The sequence below is a fragment of the Ranitomeya imitator genome, chromosome 3 (genome assembly GCF_032444005.1).
Source record: "Ranitomeya imitator isolate aRanImi1 chromosome 3, aRanImi1.pri, whole genome shotgun sequence".
Classification (NCBI taxonomy): Eukaryota; Metazoa; Chordata; class Amphibia; order Anura; family Dendrobatidae; genus Ranitomeya; species Ranitomeya imitator.
In genome coordinates this window covers 198,350,795-198,368,080 of record NC_091284.1, presented here as the reverse complement: position 1 = coordinate 198,368,080, position 17,286 = coordinate 198,350,795, and positions in this window count along the sequence as shown.

Genomic DNA, 17,286 nt, shown 5'->3' with positions numbered 1-17,286 from the left:
TCTCTTCCACTTCTCCTGCCAACACCTCTAGGAGAAACCTATCGGGATTACACACTGTCCCTATTGTGGTGACCCCTAAGGCAGGTGTCCCTGACCCGGGATCTTCGGGTTCTGCACCCGGAATGCTTTTTACCCTGAGAGGGTTAACTCTGGTCTCCCCGAGGGACCAGAACAACGGCAAGTCTCTACCCATCACAGTCCCATATGGAAGAGTCTTTACCACTCCCACCACATGTTTTATATCTCCACATGGGGTGCAGAATGTGACCTCCACAGTCGGGTACTCTCGGAGGTCCCCATGTATGCACACTACCCCCACCTTTCGTCCATTAGGACTGTCCCCAGCAACCAGGGACCCGTGTACCAGGGTCACCAAGCTCCCCGAGTCCAAGAGAGCATCTGTCTGGTACCCGTAAACGAGCACTCTGCACAGCTGAGGTTCGGTACCGGCAGGGTCTGTAGTGGCAATGCAGACTGGCTGGGCATACATAGACACGCGGCGGGTATACCCGCAGTCCATGGGTTCCGTTGTTAGGGGGCAATTAGCAACCACATGTCCAGGTTCTTGGCACTGCCAACACGTAATGACTGTGGCACGAGGTAACCTTGGAGCCAGTTTAGGGGACACAGGTCTGTGGTCACTCTCTTTCCGAAACAACCCCTCAGCACGGACTCGGTCTGGTTTTGTCCCAGTGGAGGGTCATGGCCTTTTCTCAGACTCCTGAGCTGGCGGAGCCTTGCGTGACAGCCGAAGTGGAGCAGTGTCCCGTATAAAGTCCTGGGTGGCCTTATATCGCTCTATCAGACCTACAACCTGATCTAGGGTACCCGGGTCCCCTTGACCCACCCAACGCTGTATGGCTGCTGGCAGAGGCCTCACCAGTCAGTTGACCACCACCCTCTCCACTATCTGACTTGTGGTTAAAGTCTCAGGTTGGAGCCACCGTTTCACAAGCTGCAATAAGTCAAAAATCTGAGACCGGGCAGGCTGGGATTCCACAAAAGTCCAAGAAAACACCCGTTGAGCTCTCACATAAGTATTAACCCCCAGTTGGGCAAGGATCTCACCTTTTAGCTTGGAATAGTCCTGGGCATCCTCCCGACTGAGGTCAAAGTAGGCCTTTAGCGCATCACCCCTCAAGAACGGAGCCACAACTTCAGCCCACTGTGCTGCTGGCAGATTCTCCCGTTCTGCCGTGCGCTCATAGATGGTGAGGAAAGCTTCCACGTCATCTTCCGGACTCAATTTCCTCAAAGCGGAGCGGACCTTGTCTCGGGCATCGCGACGTTCCGGGGTCGGTGCTGGAGGTGCCTCACGCAGGGCTGTAATTTGCTGCAGCAACATGTTATTAGTTTGTTGCTGTTGTTGCTGTGTGAGGACCAGCTGCCTCAGGATCTCCTCCATTTTGTCTGTAGGCCTGAGTTGCAATGTAGCAGGCTTAATAACAGACATGCAAATGGCGTTGGGGTATGCCTTAATTCACACTGCCCGCATTCTCCACCATATGTGATGTAGCGATGTCCTTGCTGTGCAGTGAATAGGCAGTGACCCATATAAAGTTCAAATAAAGTCTTGTTTATTTCACAGCATACTCACAAACCGGAAAAGAAAGCAAACAAGTCCTTCGGTATGCAGCCGGGAAAAATAACAACAGTCCACAATCCATTGCCGTGAACGTACTACACCACTGTGTACACTGGGGTGTTAGGCTTTTCAGGCTCCGCCTGGCCCGTGTTGCTCCACACGGAAGGAGCTCCTCATAAGCCTCCTGCTAGGTCTGACTCCCAGACCAGACTGACACACCCAAACTCTCTTGCAGGGTTTTTTTTTCTTTCCTCCAAATTCTATGGCCATGGGCCACTATAAGATCTGGGCTGGAGGAAACGGACCGGCCCCACTACCTCCTGCAGTCCGTTTAAAAAAAAGGCCATACCGGGTTTTCCTAAATAATTTCTGGGACAAATAACTTGACCCAGTTCACACTCACTTTTATTCTTCCCTGTGTCTCACAGGCAACCTGCTGTGAGCACAGGGCACTCCAGCGGATCTAATATGCTTCTAAGCACATCCTGGGGGATACATAGCGACCCTCGCATATGACACCGGTCACTGCCTCACAATACATACAGTCATGGCCAAAAGTATTGACACCCCTGCATTTCTTTCAGATAATACTCATTTTCTTCCTGAAAATGATTGCAAACACAAATGATTTGGTATTATTATCTTCATTTAATTTATCTTAAATGAAAAAACACAAAAAGAATTGTCCTAATGCCAAATTGAATATAATTCCACACCAAACATAAAAAAGGGGGTGGACAAAAGTATTAGCACTGTTCAAAAAATCATGTGATGCTTTTCTAATTTGTGTAATTAACAGCACCTGTAACTTACCTGTGGCACCTAACAGGTGTTGGCAATAACTAAATCACACTTGCAGCCAGTTGACATGGATTAAAGTTGACTCAACCTCTGTCCTGTGTCCTTGTGTGTACCACATTGAGCATGGAGAATAGAAAGAAGACCAAAGAACTGTCTGAGGACTTGAGAAACCAAATTGTGAGGAAGCATGAGCAATCTCAAGGCTACAAGTCCATCTCCAAAGACCTGAATGTTCCTGTGTCTACCGTGCGCAGTGTCATCAAGAAGTTTAAAGCCAATGGCACTGTGGCTAACCTCCCTAGATGTGGACGGAAAAGAAAAATTGACAAGAGGTTTCAACGCAAGATTGTGCGGATGTTGGATAAAGAACCTCGACTAACATCCAAACAAGTTCAAGCTGCCCTGCAGTCCGAGGGTACAAAGTGTCAACCCGTACTATCCATCAGCGTCTGAATGAAAAGGGACTGTATGGTAGGAGACCCAGGAAGACCCCACTTCTTACCCCGAGACATAAAAAAGCCAGGCTGGAGTTTGCCAAAACTTACCTGAAAAAGCCTAAAACATTTTGGAAGAATGTTCTCTGGTCAGATGAGACAAAAGTAGAGCTTTTCGGGCAAAGGCATCAACATAGAGTTTACAGGAGAAAAAAAGAGGCATTCAAAGAAAAGAACACGGTCCCTACAGTCAAACATGGCGGAGGTTCTGGATGTTTTGGGGTTGCTTTGCTGCCTCTGGCACTGGACTGCTTGACCGTGTGCATGGCATTATGAAGTCTGAAGACTACCAACAAATTTTGCAGCATAATGTAGGGCCCAGTGTGAGAAAGCAGGGTCTCCTTCAGAGGTCATGGGTCTTCCAGCAGGACAATGACCCAAAACACACTTCAAAAAGCACTAGAAAATGGTTTGAGAGAAAGCACTGGAGACTTCTAAGGTGGCCAGTAGGGTTGAGCGAAACGGGTCGTTCATTTTCAAAAGTCGCCGACTTTTGGCAAAGTCGGGTTTCATGAAACCCGATCCGACCCCTGTGCGGGGTCGGCCATGCGGTACGCGACTTTCGCGCCAAAGTCGCGTTTCAATGACGCGAAAAGCGCCATTTCTCAGCCAATGAAGGTAAACGCAGAGTGTGGGCAGCGTGATGACATAGGTCCTGGTCCCCACCATCTTAGAGAAGGGCATTGCAGTGATTGGCTTGCTGTCTGCGGCGTCACAGGGGCTATAAAGGGGCGTTCCCGCTGACCGCCATGTTACTGCTGCTGATCTGAGCTTAGGGAGAGGTTGCTGCCACTTCGTCAGAAGCAGGGATAGCGTTAGGCAGGGTCCATTAACCACCAAACCGCTTGTGCTGTAGCGATTTCCACTGCCCAACACCACCTTCGGTGTGCAGGGACAGTGGAAGCTACATTTTTTTTTTTTTCCCCCCTCAGCGCTGTAGCTCATTGGGCTGCCCTAGAAGGCTCCCTGATAGCTGCATTGCTGTGTGTACGCCGCTGTGCAAACCAACTGCTTTTTTCAAAGCACAAATCCTCTTGTTCCTTCCTTTCTGCACAGCTATCTTTTTTGTTTGTCCACACTTTTTATTTAATTTGTGCATCAGTCCACTCCTTATTGCTGCCTGCCATACCTGGCTGAGATTACTGCAGGGAGATAGTAATTGTTGGACACTCCCTGTTTTTTTTTTTTTTTTTTTTTTTGTGGGAGATTAAGAGTGACATTTCTGCTAGAGTGCCATCCCTGTGTGTGCCATCTCTCACTCAGTGGGCCATAGAAAGCCTATTTATTTTTTTGCTTGATTTGGGTTATAAAATCTACCTGAAAAAATCACTACATCAATCAGTGGGAGAAAAATATTGGCCTCAGGGCTTGTGTGCCACTCTTGACTCCTGTGTGTGCCATCTCTCAGTCAGTGGGCCATAGAAAGCCTATTTATTTTTTTGCTTGATTTGGGTTCTAAAATCTACCTGAAAAAATCACTACATCAATCAGTGGGAGAAAAATATTGGCCTCAGGGCTTGTGTGCCACTCCTGACTCCTGTGTGCATCATCACTCACTCAGTGGGCCATAGAAAGCCCATTTTTTTTTTTTTTGCTTTATTTGGGTTCTAAATTCTACCTGAAAAAATCAATAAATCAATCAGTGGGAGATTAATATTGGCCTTTGGGCTTGTGTGCCAGTCCTAAGCGTGCCATCTCTCTCTCTCAGATAGTGGGCCATAGAAAGCCTATTTATTATTTTTTTTATTGGGTTTATAAATTTTCCCTGGAACAAAAAAAAAAAAGTGGGAGATTAATATTGGCCTCTGGGCTTGTGTGCCAGTCCTGAGCATGCCATCTCTCTCACAAATAGTGGGCCATAGAAAGCCTATTTATTTATTTTTTTTTGGTTTTATAAATTCTCCCTGAAAAAAAAAGGGAGATTAATATTGGCCTTTGGGCTTGTGTGCCAGTCCTAAGCGTGCCATCTCTCTCTCTCAGATAGTGGGCCATAGAAAGCCTATTTATTATTTTTTTTATTGGGTTTATAAATTTTCCCTGGAACAAAAAAAAAAAAGTGGGAGATTAATATTGGCCTCTGGGCTTGTGTGCCAGTCCTGAGCGTGCCATCTCTCTCACAAATAGTGGGCCATAGAAAGCCTATTTATGTTTTTGGTTGATTTGGGTTCTAAATTCTACCTGAAAAAATCAATAAATCAATCAGTGGGAGATAAATATTGGCCTCTGGGCTTGTGTGCCACTCCTGACTCCTGTGTGCGTCATCTCTCACTCAGTGGGCCATAGAAAGCCTTTTTTTGTTTTATTTGTTTTCTAAATTCTCCCTGAAAAAATCATTTTATTTTATTTGGTTTCTAAATTCTTCCTGAAAAAATCATTTTATTCTATTATTTTTTTTTCCTAAAGTCTCCCTGAAAAAAAAAAAAAAATCAAATCAGTGGGAGATTAATATTTACATTTGTGCTTCAGTGACAGTCCTGCGTGTGTGGCATCTCTCTCATTTGTTGCCACCAACAACAGAGTGTGTAACATTGTGCCTGATTTTCGTTGTGGTCTCACTCACCTGTAAAGGGGTAGCTAAATTATACTGAAGTTATAGCTCACCGTGTAAGTTGTGTGACAGCAACAAATACCGTTAGTTTGTTTACGTTTTTAAAACAATGAGGAAGTCTGGTGGAAGAGGTCGTGGCAGGGGGCGTTCATTGTCAGCTGGTAATGAGGGTAGTGGTAGTGGTGGAGCATCAGCTGGTCGTGGGAATAAAAATATTGCACCTAAGTCTGGAGCTGTGGAGCCAGGTTCGTCATCTGGCTACACAAGGCCTCGAACGCTCCCTTTTCTGGGAGTAGGAAAACCGCTTTTAAAGCCGGAGCAGGAAGAGCAAGTTTTGGCTTATCTTGCTGACTCAGCCTCTAGCTCTTTTGCCTCCTCTCGTGAAACTGGTAAATGTCAAAGCAGCGCGTCATTAGTGGATGTTCACGGTCAGGGACAAGTCGCTTCCTTGTCCTCTTCAGCAAAAACAACAACAGAGAAGAATGCAGCAGGCGACACAACGGGTTACTCCATGGAGCTCTTTACACATACCGTCCCTGGCTTACAAAGTGAAGCAGTTAACAGTCCATGCCCATTACAAGTTGAATCTGACATGGAGTGCACTGATGCACAGCCACAGCCAGACTACTATGCTGGTCCTTTGACTCAGACCACAACATTGCCCTCGCAGGGTAATGATCAAGGATCAGACCCTGATGAGACTATGTTGCCCCATCACGAACGCTATACCACCGACCGACACGGTGACACAGACGAAGTTGCACACGAGCTACAAGAAGAGGTAATAGATGACCCAGTTCTTGACCCCGATTGGCAGCCATTGGGGGAACAGGGTGCAGGCGGCAGCAGTTCTGAAGCGGAGGAGGAGGGGCCGCAGCAGGCATCAACATTGCAACAGGTTCCATCTGCCGGGCCCGTATCTTGCCCAAAACGCGTGGCAAAGCCAAAACCTGTTGGAGGACAGCGTGGCCATCCGGTTAAAGCTCAGTCTGCAATGCCTGAAAAGGTATCCGATGCTAGAAAGAGTGCAGTCTGGCATTTTTTTAAACAACATCCAATTGATCAGCGCAAAGTCATCTGTCAAAAATGTTCAACTACCTTAAGCAGAGGACAGAATCTGAAAAGTCTCAATACAAGTTGCATGCATAGACATTTAACCACCATGCATTTGCAAGCCTGGACTAACTACCAAACGTCCCTTAAGGTTGTAGCACCCTCGGCCAATGAAGCTAGTCAGCAACGCAACATCCCTTCCGGCAGTGTAGGGCCACCATTTTCCGCACCACCTGCAGTATCTGTGCAGGTTTCTTTGCCAGGGCAAAGCAGTCAGGGTCAGGGAATCACCAGTTTCGTAGTAGGAAACACTGCATCTAGGGCACCGGCGGCAACAATACCATCTCCCACCGTCTCTCAGTCTGCCATGTCCACCGGCACCCCCGCTAGTTCCACGATCTCCAGCTCTCCAGTCCAGCTCACCCTACATGAGACTATGGTTAGAAAAAGGAAGTACTTAGCCTCGCATCCGCGTACACAGGGTTTGAACGCCCACATAGCTAGACTAATCTCGTTAGAGATGATGCCCTACCGGTTAGTTGAAAGCGAAGCTTTCAAAGCCCTGATGGACTACGCTGTACCACGCTACGAGCTACCCAGTCGACACTTTTTTTCCAGAAAAGCCATCCCAGCCCTCCACCAGCATGTTAAAGAGCGCATCGTCCATGCACTCAGGCAATCTGTGAGCACAAAGGTGCACCTGACAACAGATGCATGGACCAGTAGGCATGGCCAGGGACGTTACGTGTCCATCACGGCACACTGGGTGAATGTTGTGGATGCAGGGTCCACAGGGGACAGCAAGTTTGGGACAGTTCTGCCTAGCCCACGGTCTAGGAAACAGTTGGCTGTAGCCGTTCGCAACCCCTCCTCCTCCTCTTCGTCCTCCTGCAGAAGCGAGAGCTCGTCCACAGACCGCAGTCGCACAACCACTCCATCCGCAGCTGCCACTGTTGCACACCAGGTATCCCATTATGGGGCAGCTACTGGCAAACGTCAGCAGGCTGTATTGGCTATGAAGTGTTTGGGCGACAACAGACACACCGCGGAAGTTCTGTCCGAGTTCTTGCAGAAAGAAACGCAGTCGTGGCTGGGCACTGTAGATCTTGAGGCAGGCAAGGTAGTGAGTGATAACGGAAGGAATTTCATGGCTGCCATCTCCCTTTCCCAACTGAAACACATTCCTTGCCTGGCTCACACCTTAAACCTGGTGGTGCAGTGCTTCCTGAAAAGTTATCCGGGGTTATCCGACCTGCTCCTCAAAGTGCGTGGACTTTGCTCACATATCCGCCGTTCGCCCGTACACTCCAGCCGTATGCAGACCTATCAGCGTTCTTTGAACCTTCCCCAGCATCGCCTAATCATAGACGTTGCAACAAGGTGGAACTCAACACTGCACATGCTTCAGAGACTGTGCGAACAGAGGCGGGCTGTTATGTTTTTGTGGGAGGATACACATACACGGGCAGGCAGTAGGATGGCAGACATGGAGTTGTCAGGTGTGCAGTGGTCGAAGATTCAAGACATGTGTCAAGTCCTTCAGTGTTTTGAGGAATGCACACGGCTGGTTAGTGCAGACAACGCCATAATAAGCATGAGCATCCCCCTAATGCGTCTGCTGATGCAAAGTTTGACGCACATAAAGGATCAGGCGTCTGCAGCTGAGGAAGAGGAAAGCCTTGATGACAGTCAGCCATTGTCTGGCCAGGGCAGTGTACAGGACGAGGTAGCGGGCGAACAGGAGGAGGAGGACGAGGAGGATGATGGGGATGATTATATTTTTAATGAGGAAGCTTTTCCGGGGCCAGTGGAAATTGTTGGCGCGGCAAGGCCGGGTTCTGGTTTTTGGAGGGACACAAGTGACGTGGATTTGCCTGAAACTGCCCCTCAACCAAGCACAACCACAGATTTGAGAACTGGAACTTTGGGCCACATGGCGGATTATGCCTTACGTATCCTCAAAAGGGACACACGCATAACAAAAATGATGAACGATGACGATTACTGGTTGGCCTGCCTCCTTGATCCTCGCTATAAATTCAAATTGCAAAATATAATGCCACATGAGAACTTCGAACTAATATTAGCAACCAAACAATCAACTCTTGTTGACCGTTTGCTTCTGGCATTCCCTGCACACAGCGCCCGTGATCGTTCTAACACGAGCTGCAGGGGCCAGCAGACCAGAGGTGTTAGAGGGGCAGAAATCAGAAGTGGCGTTGGCCAGAGGGGTTTTCTGACCAGGTTGTGGAGTGATTTTGCTATGACCGCAGACAGGACAGGTACTGCAGCATCAATTCAAAGTGACAGGAGACAACATTTGTCCAGTATGGTTACTAACTATTTTTCATCCCTTATCGACGTTCTCCCTCAACCGTCATTCCCATTTGATTACTGGGCATCAAAATTAGACACCTGGCCAGAATTGGCAGAATATGCATTGCAGGAGCTTGCTTGCCCGGCAGCTAGTGTCCTATCAGAAAGAGTATTCAGTGCTGCAGGTTCAATACTAACAGAAAAAAGGACTCGTCTGGCTACCCAAAATGTAGATGATCTAACCTTCATTAAAATGAACCACAACTGGATTTCGAAATCTTTTGCCCCACCTTGCCCGGCTGACACCTAGCTTTCCTATGAAAAGGTCTTGCCTGTGGACTATTCTGAATGCCTTTTCCAATCTCGTAATTTTCTGCACCTGATTGTCCAGCATACGACATGTTTACACCTCACTAAATGGCCAAACTCCCCACACGGGGCCGTGGTATCGACACTTGGCGACAGCACCCGTGAGAGTGCTGTTTGTCTGAAGAGGTGGGTGTGCCCGCTTTTGGTCGACGGCATTGCCACTGGGTCCCTCATAGTACAATAAAGTGTCTCTGGCGGTGGTGGTGCGCACCCAACGTCAGACACACCGTTGTAATATGAGGGGCCCTGGGCCTGTACCGCCGGCCACAAGAAAGTTCCCCCCCCCCCAGCTCAAACAGTGCTCTACCACTTGCAAAATTATCTCACAGCTCCACCAATGTTTAGTGTATGCGCTGACATCCTTCAATGCCTGCCACTGACAATACCATTGTATTGACATTTTTGTTATGTTAGGCCTTCGAAGCCTGTCTGCGGTCACTCCTTCCACTATGCCTCCACTGACCACACCACTGCTGCCCGTGTACCCCTGGAACCAATTTAAAATTGCCTACAGCCATGTGTTATTATTTTAGGCCTTCGATGCCTGTCTGCGGTCACTCCTTCCACTAGGCCTCCACTGACCACACCACTGCTGCCCGTGTACCCCTGGAACCAATTTAAAATTGCCTACAGCCAGCCCAATTTTTTTATTTTAGGCCTTCGATGCCTGTCTGCGGTCCGTTCTTTCTACTACTACTACACTGACCAGGCCACTGCTGCCCGTGTACCCCTGGAACCAATTTAAAATTGCCTACAGCCAGCCCAATATTTTTATTTTAGGCCTTCGATGCCTGTCTGCGGTCACTCCTTCCACTAGGCCTCCACTGACCACACCACTGCTGCCCGTGTACCTCTGGAACCAATTTAAAATTGCCTACAGCCATGTGTTATTATTTTAGGCCTTCGATGCCTGTCTGCGGTCACTCCTTACAATATGCCTCCACTGACCACACCACTGCTGCCCGTGTACCCCTGGAACCAATTTAAAATTGCCTACAGCCAGCCCAATTTTTTTATTTTAGGCCTTCGATGCCTGTCTGCGGTCACTCCTTCCACTAGGCCTCCACTGACCACACCACTGCTGCCCGTGTACCCCTGGAACCAATTTAAAATTGCCTACAGCCATGTGTTATTATTTTAGGCCTTCGATGCCTGTCTGCGGTCACTCCTTACAATATGCCTCCACTGACCACACCACTGCTGCCCGTGTACCCCTGGAACCAATTTAAAATTGCCTACAGCCAGCCCAATTTTTTTATTTTAGGCCTTTGATGCCTGTCTGCGGTCCGTTCTTTCTACTACTACTACACTGACCAGGCCACTGCTGCCCGTGTACCCCTGGAACCAATTTAAAATTGCCTACAGCCATGTGTTATTATTTTAGGCCTTCGATGCCTGTCTGCGGTCACTCCTTCCACTAGGCCTCCACTGACCACACCACTGCTGCCCGTGTACCCCTGGAACCAATTTAAAATTGCCTACAGCCATGTGTTATTATTTTAGGCCTTCGATGCCTGTCTGCGGTCACTCCTTACAATATGCCTCCACTGACCACACCACTGCTGCCCGTGTACCCCTGGAACCAATTTAAAATTGCCTACAGCCAGCCCAATTTTTTTATTTTAGGCCTTCGATGCCTGTCTGCGGTCACTCCTTCCACTAGGCCTCCACTGACCACACCACTGCTGCCCGTGTACCCCTGGAACCAATTTAAAATTGCCTACAGCCAGCCCAATTTTTTTATTTTAGGCCTTCGATGCCTGTCTGCGGTCACTCCTTCCACTAGGCCTCCACTGACCACACCACTGCTGCCCGTGTACCCCTGGAACCAATTTAAAATTGCCTACAGCCATGTGTTATTATTTTAGGCCTTCGATGCCTGTCTGCGGTCACTCCTTCCACTAGGCCTCCACTGACCACACCACTGCTGCCCGTGTACCCCTGGAACCAATTTAAAATTGCCTACAGCCATGTGTTATTATTTTAGGCCTTCGATGCCTGTCTGCGGTCACTCCTTCCACTAGGCCTCCACTGACCACACCACTGCTGCCCGTGTACCCCTGGAACCTATTTATAATTGCATAGAGCATCCTTTTTTTAATAGTAGGCGTACAAAGTCTGTCTGCGGTTCACTATTGAAATTGTCCTCCACTGCCCAGAGCACTGCAGCTTGTGTACCCCTGTAACTTTTTTCTGCTGCAGTGAGCCACATTTTTGGTTTGAGTCCTACTACCTGTGTCTGTCTGCGCCACTCAATTCAGCTGTGTTCCTTTGAAAAAAGCTGAGCGTCAATAGTCTTGTTTTCAGCCTCTAGGAATTTTAAAACTGCATTGGGTGTACAACTTTGGTAGGGCCTACTAACGGTGTCTGCCTCCCCAAGGTGTTCCCCAGGTTTCCTCTCCATTGCTTCAATCTTCATGCTCTCGTTTAGTAGTTGTTGGAAACTACGCTGCATTAGGCCTACAAATTGGGTATGGGGTGTAGAGAGATGGTGTGTTCCACTCCAAGGTGTTCTCCAGGTTGCCTTTCATGAGCTTCAATCTTCATGCTCTCGTTTAGTAGTTGTTGGAAACTACGCTGCATTAGGCCTACAAATTGGGTATGGGGTGTAGAGAGATGGTGTGTTCCACTCCAAGGTGTTCCCCAGGTTTCCTCTCCATTGCTTCGATCTTCATGCTCTCGTTTAGTAGTTGTTGGAAACTACGCTGCATTAGGCCTACAAATTGGGTATGGGGTGTAGAGAGATGGTGTGTTCCACTCCAAGGTGTTCTCCAGGTTGCCTTTCCTGAGCTTCAATCTTCATGCTCTCGTTTAGTAGTTGTTGGAAACTACGCTGCATTAGGCCTACAAATTGGGTATGGGGTGTAGAGAGATGGTGTGTTCCACTCCAAGGTGTTCTCCAGGTTGCCTTTCCTGAACTTCTATCTTCAGGCTCTCATTAAATTGTAGTTAAATGGAACAACTGCATTTGGCGTACTAGTTGGTTTGGGGCCTACTATCGGTGTCTGCCACTCCTTGCTGTTCTCCTGGTTTCCTGTCCTGAAATTCCATTTTCAGGCTCTTGTTAAGTAGTTGTTAATGTTAGACTGCATTTGGCCTACTAGTTGGGTTGGGGCCTACTATCGGTGTCTGCCACTCCTTGCTGTTCTCCTCAACTGAACAAAGCTGGGCCGCCTGTTTACTACGGTTGCCAATTTTGAACTGCATGTCGACTACTTACTGATTTGGGCCTACTCTCTGTGTCAGCCTCTCATTCCAGTTGTCCTCCACTGCAATGCCCCCTGGTTAGTCCTGTGTTACCAATTTTGAACTGCATTTAGCCCACTTTATTCTTTGGGCCTATATCTGTGTTTCCTCCTCATCCTGCCCATTGCCCAGCCAGTGATAGATGAGTCTGCTGGTACATTGACCCATAACGCAAAATTCCCCGTGCACGCTACACAGCAAGATTGTGACCCTGCTGAAAGTCAGGTTCCTCTTCCCGCATACCATACCACCTTACACGGGGACAAAGAGGAAGGTGCAGATGAAAGTGCAGGTTCCTTCATCAGGTGGGGGGAGGAATACTAGTTGGCGACGTCACTGGCACAGGGCCTCTCATAGTACGCAAAAGTGTTGCTGCCGGTGGGAGGCGCCCCCGCCGTGCAAACACACCGCTGTACTTTGAGGGGCCCTGTGCCAGTGCCAATGCCAACGAGTGGGCCCCCCTTGCTTGCTCAGGATCACAGCACTTGCAAAGTTTAAATACTTACCTCTCCCTGCTCCACTGCCGTGACGTGGTCCAGATTTACTGGGCCCACTAATTACTTGAACCAGCCCTACCCCCCACAACTTTAGCCAAATGACCCCCAATTTCAAATGCCTTCCAATTATTATAAGGTAAATTACGATTGACAAGCTTCTTTAACAAGAATGGATGTTTTTGCCATTAAAATGGGCAGTGTAGGTGTTTTCCTGGCCTCCACTCACTGCCGACTATGCTCCCCCATTGACTTGCATTGGGTTTCGTGTTTCGGTCGATACCCGACTTTTCGCGATAATCGGCCGATTCCACTCGACTCGACTTCTAAGATAGTCGGGTTTCGCGAAACACGGCTCGACTCTAAAAAGGTCAAGGTCGCTCAACCCTAGTGGCCAGCAATGAGTCCAGACCTGAATCCCATAGAACACCTGTGGAGAGATCTAAAAATGGCAGTTTGGAGAAGGCACCCTTCAAATATCAGGGACCTGGAGCAGTTTGCCAAAGAAGAATGGTCTAAAATTCCAGCAGAGCATTGTAAGAAACTCATTAATGGTCGCAGTTGGTCGCAGTTATTTTGGCTAAAGGTTGTGCAACCAAGTATTAGGCTGAGGGTGCCAATACTTTTTTCTGGCCCATTTTTGGAGTTTTGTGTGAAAAGATCAATGTTTTGCTTTTTGCTTCATTCTCTTTTGTGTTTTTTCATTTAAGACAAATTAAATGAATATAATAATACCAAATAATTTGTGTTTGCAATCATTTTCAGGAAGAAAATGAGTATTATCTGACAGAATTGCAGGGGTGTCAATACTTTTGGCCATGACTGTATAATAATACTTTTTCATTAGCTACATGTGAATTAGAATGCTATACTCATGCATGGATCACAACAATAGAAGCAGTGCAAAACACGTGCCCTGCTGGATTTGTTTGTGCACCTCAGTATGGTCAAAAAAAGAAAAAAGTGCTGGAAGGTAAATTTAACAGCCACACTGGACACTAGCTACCTACATCATCTGACTGATATACAACCACCTATCTTACTAGCTAAAATGTGGGATACAGCAGGCTTTTCCACATTTAGCTACTGACAATAACATTTAGAATGATATACTCGTGCACAACACACTTGTAGGACATGTGCCCCGGTGGCTTTGTCTGAGAACCTCAGTAATGGCCATAAAAAAAAAAAAAATCCGGAAGGTAAATACATTTTTCAGCCACACTGGACACTATCAAGCTACACTATCTGACTGATATACAACTAACTAAATAGCTGAAATCTTGCTAGAAACAGTGGCAGCGTCAGGAGCAGCCTCTCTGCGCTGTATCAGTGTCCAAATGGCACTAAAACAACATGTCTGCTATTTATATGGAGAGGGACATGTGATTTCCGCAGCCAATGACACAAGTCGTGGTGTCAGGACATTGTGGGTGTTTCCTGCGCCCTGATTGGCTAGCCACAATGTGCACAAATAATGTTAGGGAAAAAAAATGACTGCTGTGCTTCCAAGAACGCTGCGCCTCTGAGCTGTGCAAACCCACTCCCCTCATCAAGCATGTGCCAAACGCTCAGAAAACACCACCATTATCGTTGCTAAAGTGAGGAAAATATTTTTGTGGCAACGCAAATATTTTCCCGCACTTTTACTGAATGTTACCGATTTTATAAAATTTTGCTCGGGTGTCCGATCACAAATCCGAATGTGCCATATTTGTGCCGAATTTATGTTTGCCGATCGTTTTCTGATCAAATTCGCTCATCTCCACTTTTAACACAATGTTGCCCCAAAATTCACACTTCAAATGTTATTTAAAATGTTAAAATGTTATTGTTCTTTATGCAGTGAGACTGCTATTTCAATCCTGTTTTGGGCCAGGGCAGAAGACCAAAAAATCAGGCCGATTATGCAAATCATACTCTGATCGAACTCTGATCGATGTGTGAGCGCTTTCTATCAACTTGCTTACATGGTACAAATTTATATATGTTTCGAGAGGAATAATAATAATAATAGAGGAAAAAGAAGTGATGTCTCTTGTGGAATCCGCACCAAACTTTATATTAAAGTCAAAAGGCTTTTGCTGCTGTAATGTTCATATTATTCCACTAGAGGTCTCTATAACCCCATTGACATCACAAAGAAACTGCATGAAAATTGAGATTTTGCTGATTTTACTGTATATGGCTGTTTGACAACAAACTTTATCAAAATGAGATTACAAGGAAAGTGTGACGTCTGGAATGGGCGTGCAAAGAGAGTGGACTCTCTGGGTCACGGTCAGGGGTGGGCTGGCCATCGGGCAGTTCTGGCAAATGCCAGAAGGGCCGGTGGCAGTCGTGAGCCGCTCGCCAGTGCCGACTCCCCCCCGACTCACCCCCCCCCCCCCCGTCAGCGCCTCCGCAATCAACTATACCAGCGTCTATGACGCCGGTACAGTTGAATGCCGTGATGGAGGAGAGAGCATCTGCTGACGCTCCCTCTCTAATCATTCCCTGCTCTGCCTCTGACACTGCGGGTGCGCGATGACGTCATATCATCGCACACCTGCTGTGTGACCGGGCAGACTGCAGCTGCTGAGACCGGAGCCTGGAGCAGCGCGGGGCAAGAGGAAAGGTGAGTGGTTTTTTTTTTAAATATATAACTGAGTGATAACTGGATTGTGGGGCTATTGTGGGGGGGCTGCATTACATTCTATGGGGGCTGTGCTATAATACATTCTATGGGGGCTGGCTGTATTACATTCTATGGGGGCTGTGCTGTATTACATACTATGGGGGCTGTGCTGCATTACATACCATGGGGGCTGTGCTGCATTAAATTCTATGGGGGTTGTCCTGCATTACATTCTATGGGGGCTGTGCTGTATTACATTCTATGGGCGCTGTGCTGCATTACATTCTATGGGGGTTGTGCTGCATTACATTCTATGGGGGATGGCTACATTACATTCTATGGGGGCTGTGCTGCATTACATTCTATGGGGGCTATGCTGTATTACATTCTATGGGGGCTGTCTGTATTACATTCTATGGGTGGCTGGCTGCATTACATTATATGGGGGCTGGCTGCATTACATTCTATGGGGGCTGTGCTGTATTACATTCTATGGGGGCTGTGCTGCATTACATTCTATGGGGGCTGGCTGCATTATATTCTATGGGGGCTGTGCTGAATTACATGCTATGGGGGCTGGCTGTATTACATTCTATGGGTGGTTGGCTGCGTTACATTCTATGGGGGCTGGCTGCATTACATTCTATGGGGGCTGTGTTGTATTACATTCTATGGGGGCTGTGCTGCATTACATCCTATGGGTGCTGGCTGCATTACATTCTATGGGGGCTGTGCTGTATTACATTCTATGGGGGCTGGCTGCATTTCATTCTATAGGTGGCTGGCTGCATTACATTACATGGGGGCTGTGCTGTATTACATTCTATGGGGGCTGGCTGCATTACATTCTATGGGGGTTGGCTTCAATACATTCTATGGGGACTGGCTGCATTACATTCTATGGGGGCTGGCTGTATTACATTCTATGGGTGGCTGGTTGCATTACATTCTATGGGGGGCTGGCTGCATTATATTCTATGGGGGCTGGCTGCATTACATTCTATGGAGGAGGGCTGTATTACATTCTATGGGGGGCTGTACTACATTCTATGGGGTGCTGTATTATATTCTATGGAGGGGCTACATTATATTCTATGGGGGGCTGCATTATGCTCTATGAGGGGGCTACCATATATTATATATGCAGGGGCTGCATTATACTATATGAGGGGGCTGCATTATATTCTTTGGGGGGTTACATTATACTCAGGGGGCTACAATATATTCTGTGGGGTGGCTGCATTATACTCTGGGGTGGCATCATTATACTATATGTGGGCTGCATTATACTGTATCGAGGACTATGGGGAATACATTATACTATACAAAGAACTATGGGGTGCATTATACTATGGGAAGTGAATTGTACTACATGGATGACAATGGCGGTGCATTATACTATATGGAGCACTATGAGGAATGTATTATACTATTTGGAGGACTGAGGAATGTATTATACTATATGGAGGACTGAGGAGTGTATTATACTATTTGGAGGACTGAGGAGTGTATTATACTGTATGGAAGACTCAGGTGCACATTATAATATATGGAGGACTATGGGGTTTATTATACTAAACAAGCAAAATGCTGCCTATTCATCGAGATATTGGATTGTTTATGTGGGAACAGAAATCCTTGTTCTCAGCAGCAGATCACCGATGTAAACTGTAGTTGTGCTGCTGATAACATGATACTGTATGGGGACAGATTGATCTAATTGTGATTGTTCTGTTCCCTTCATTCTTTCTCAGTTGGTGTAA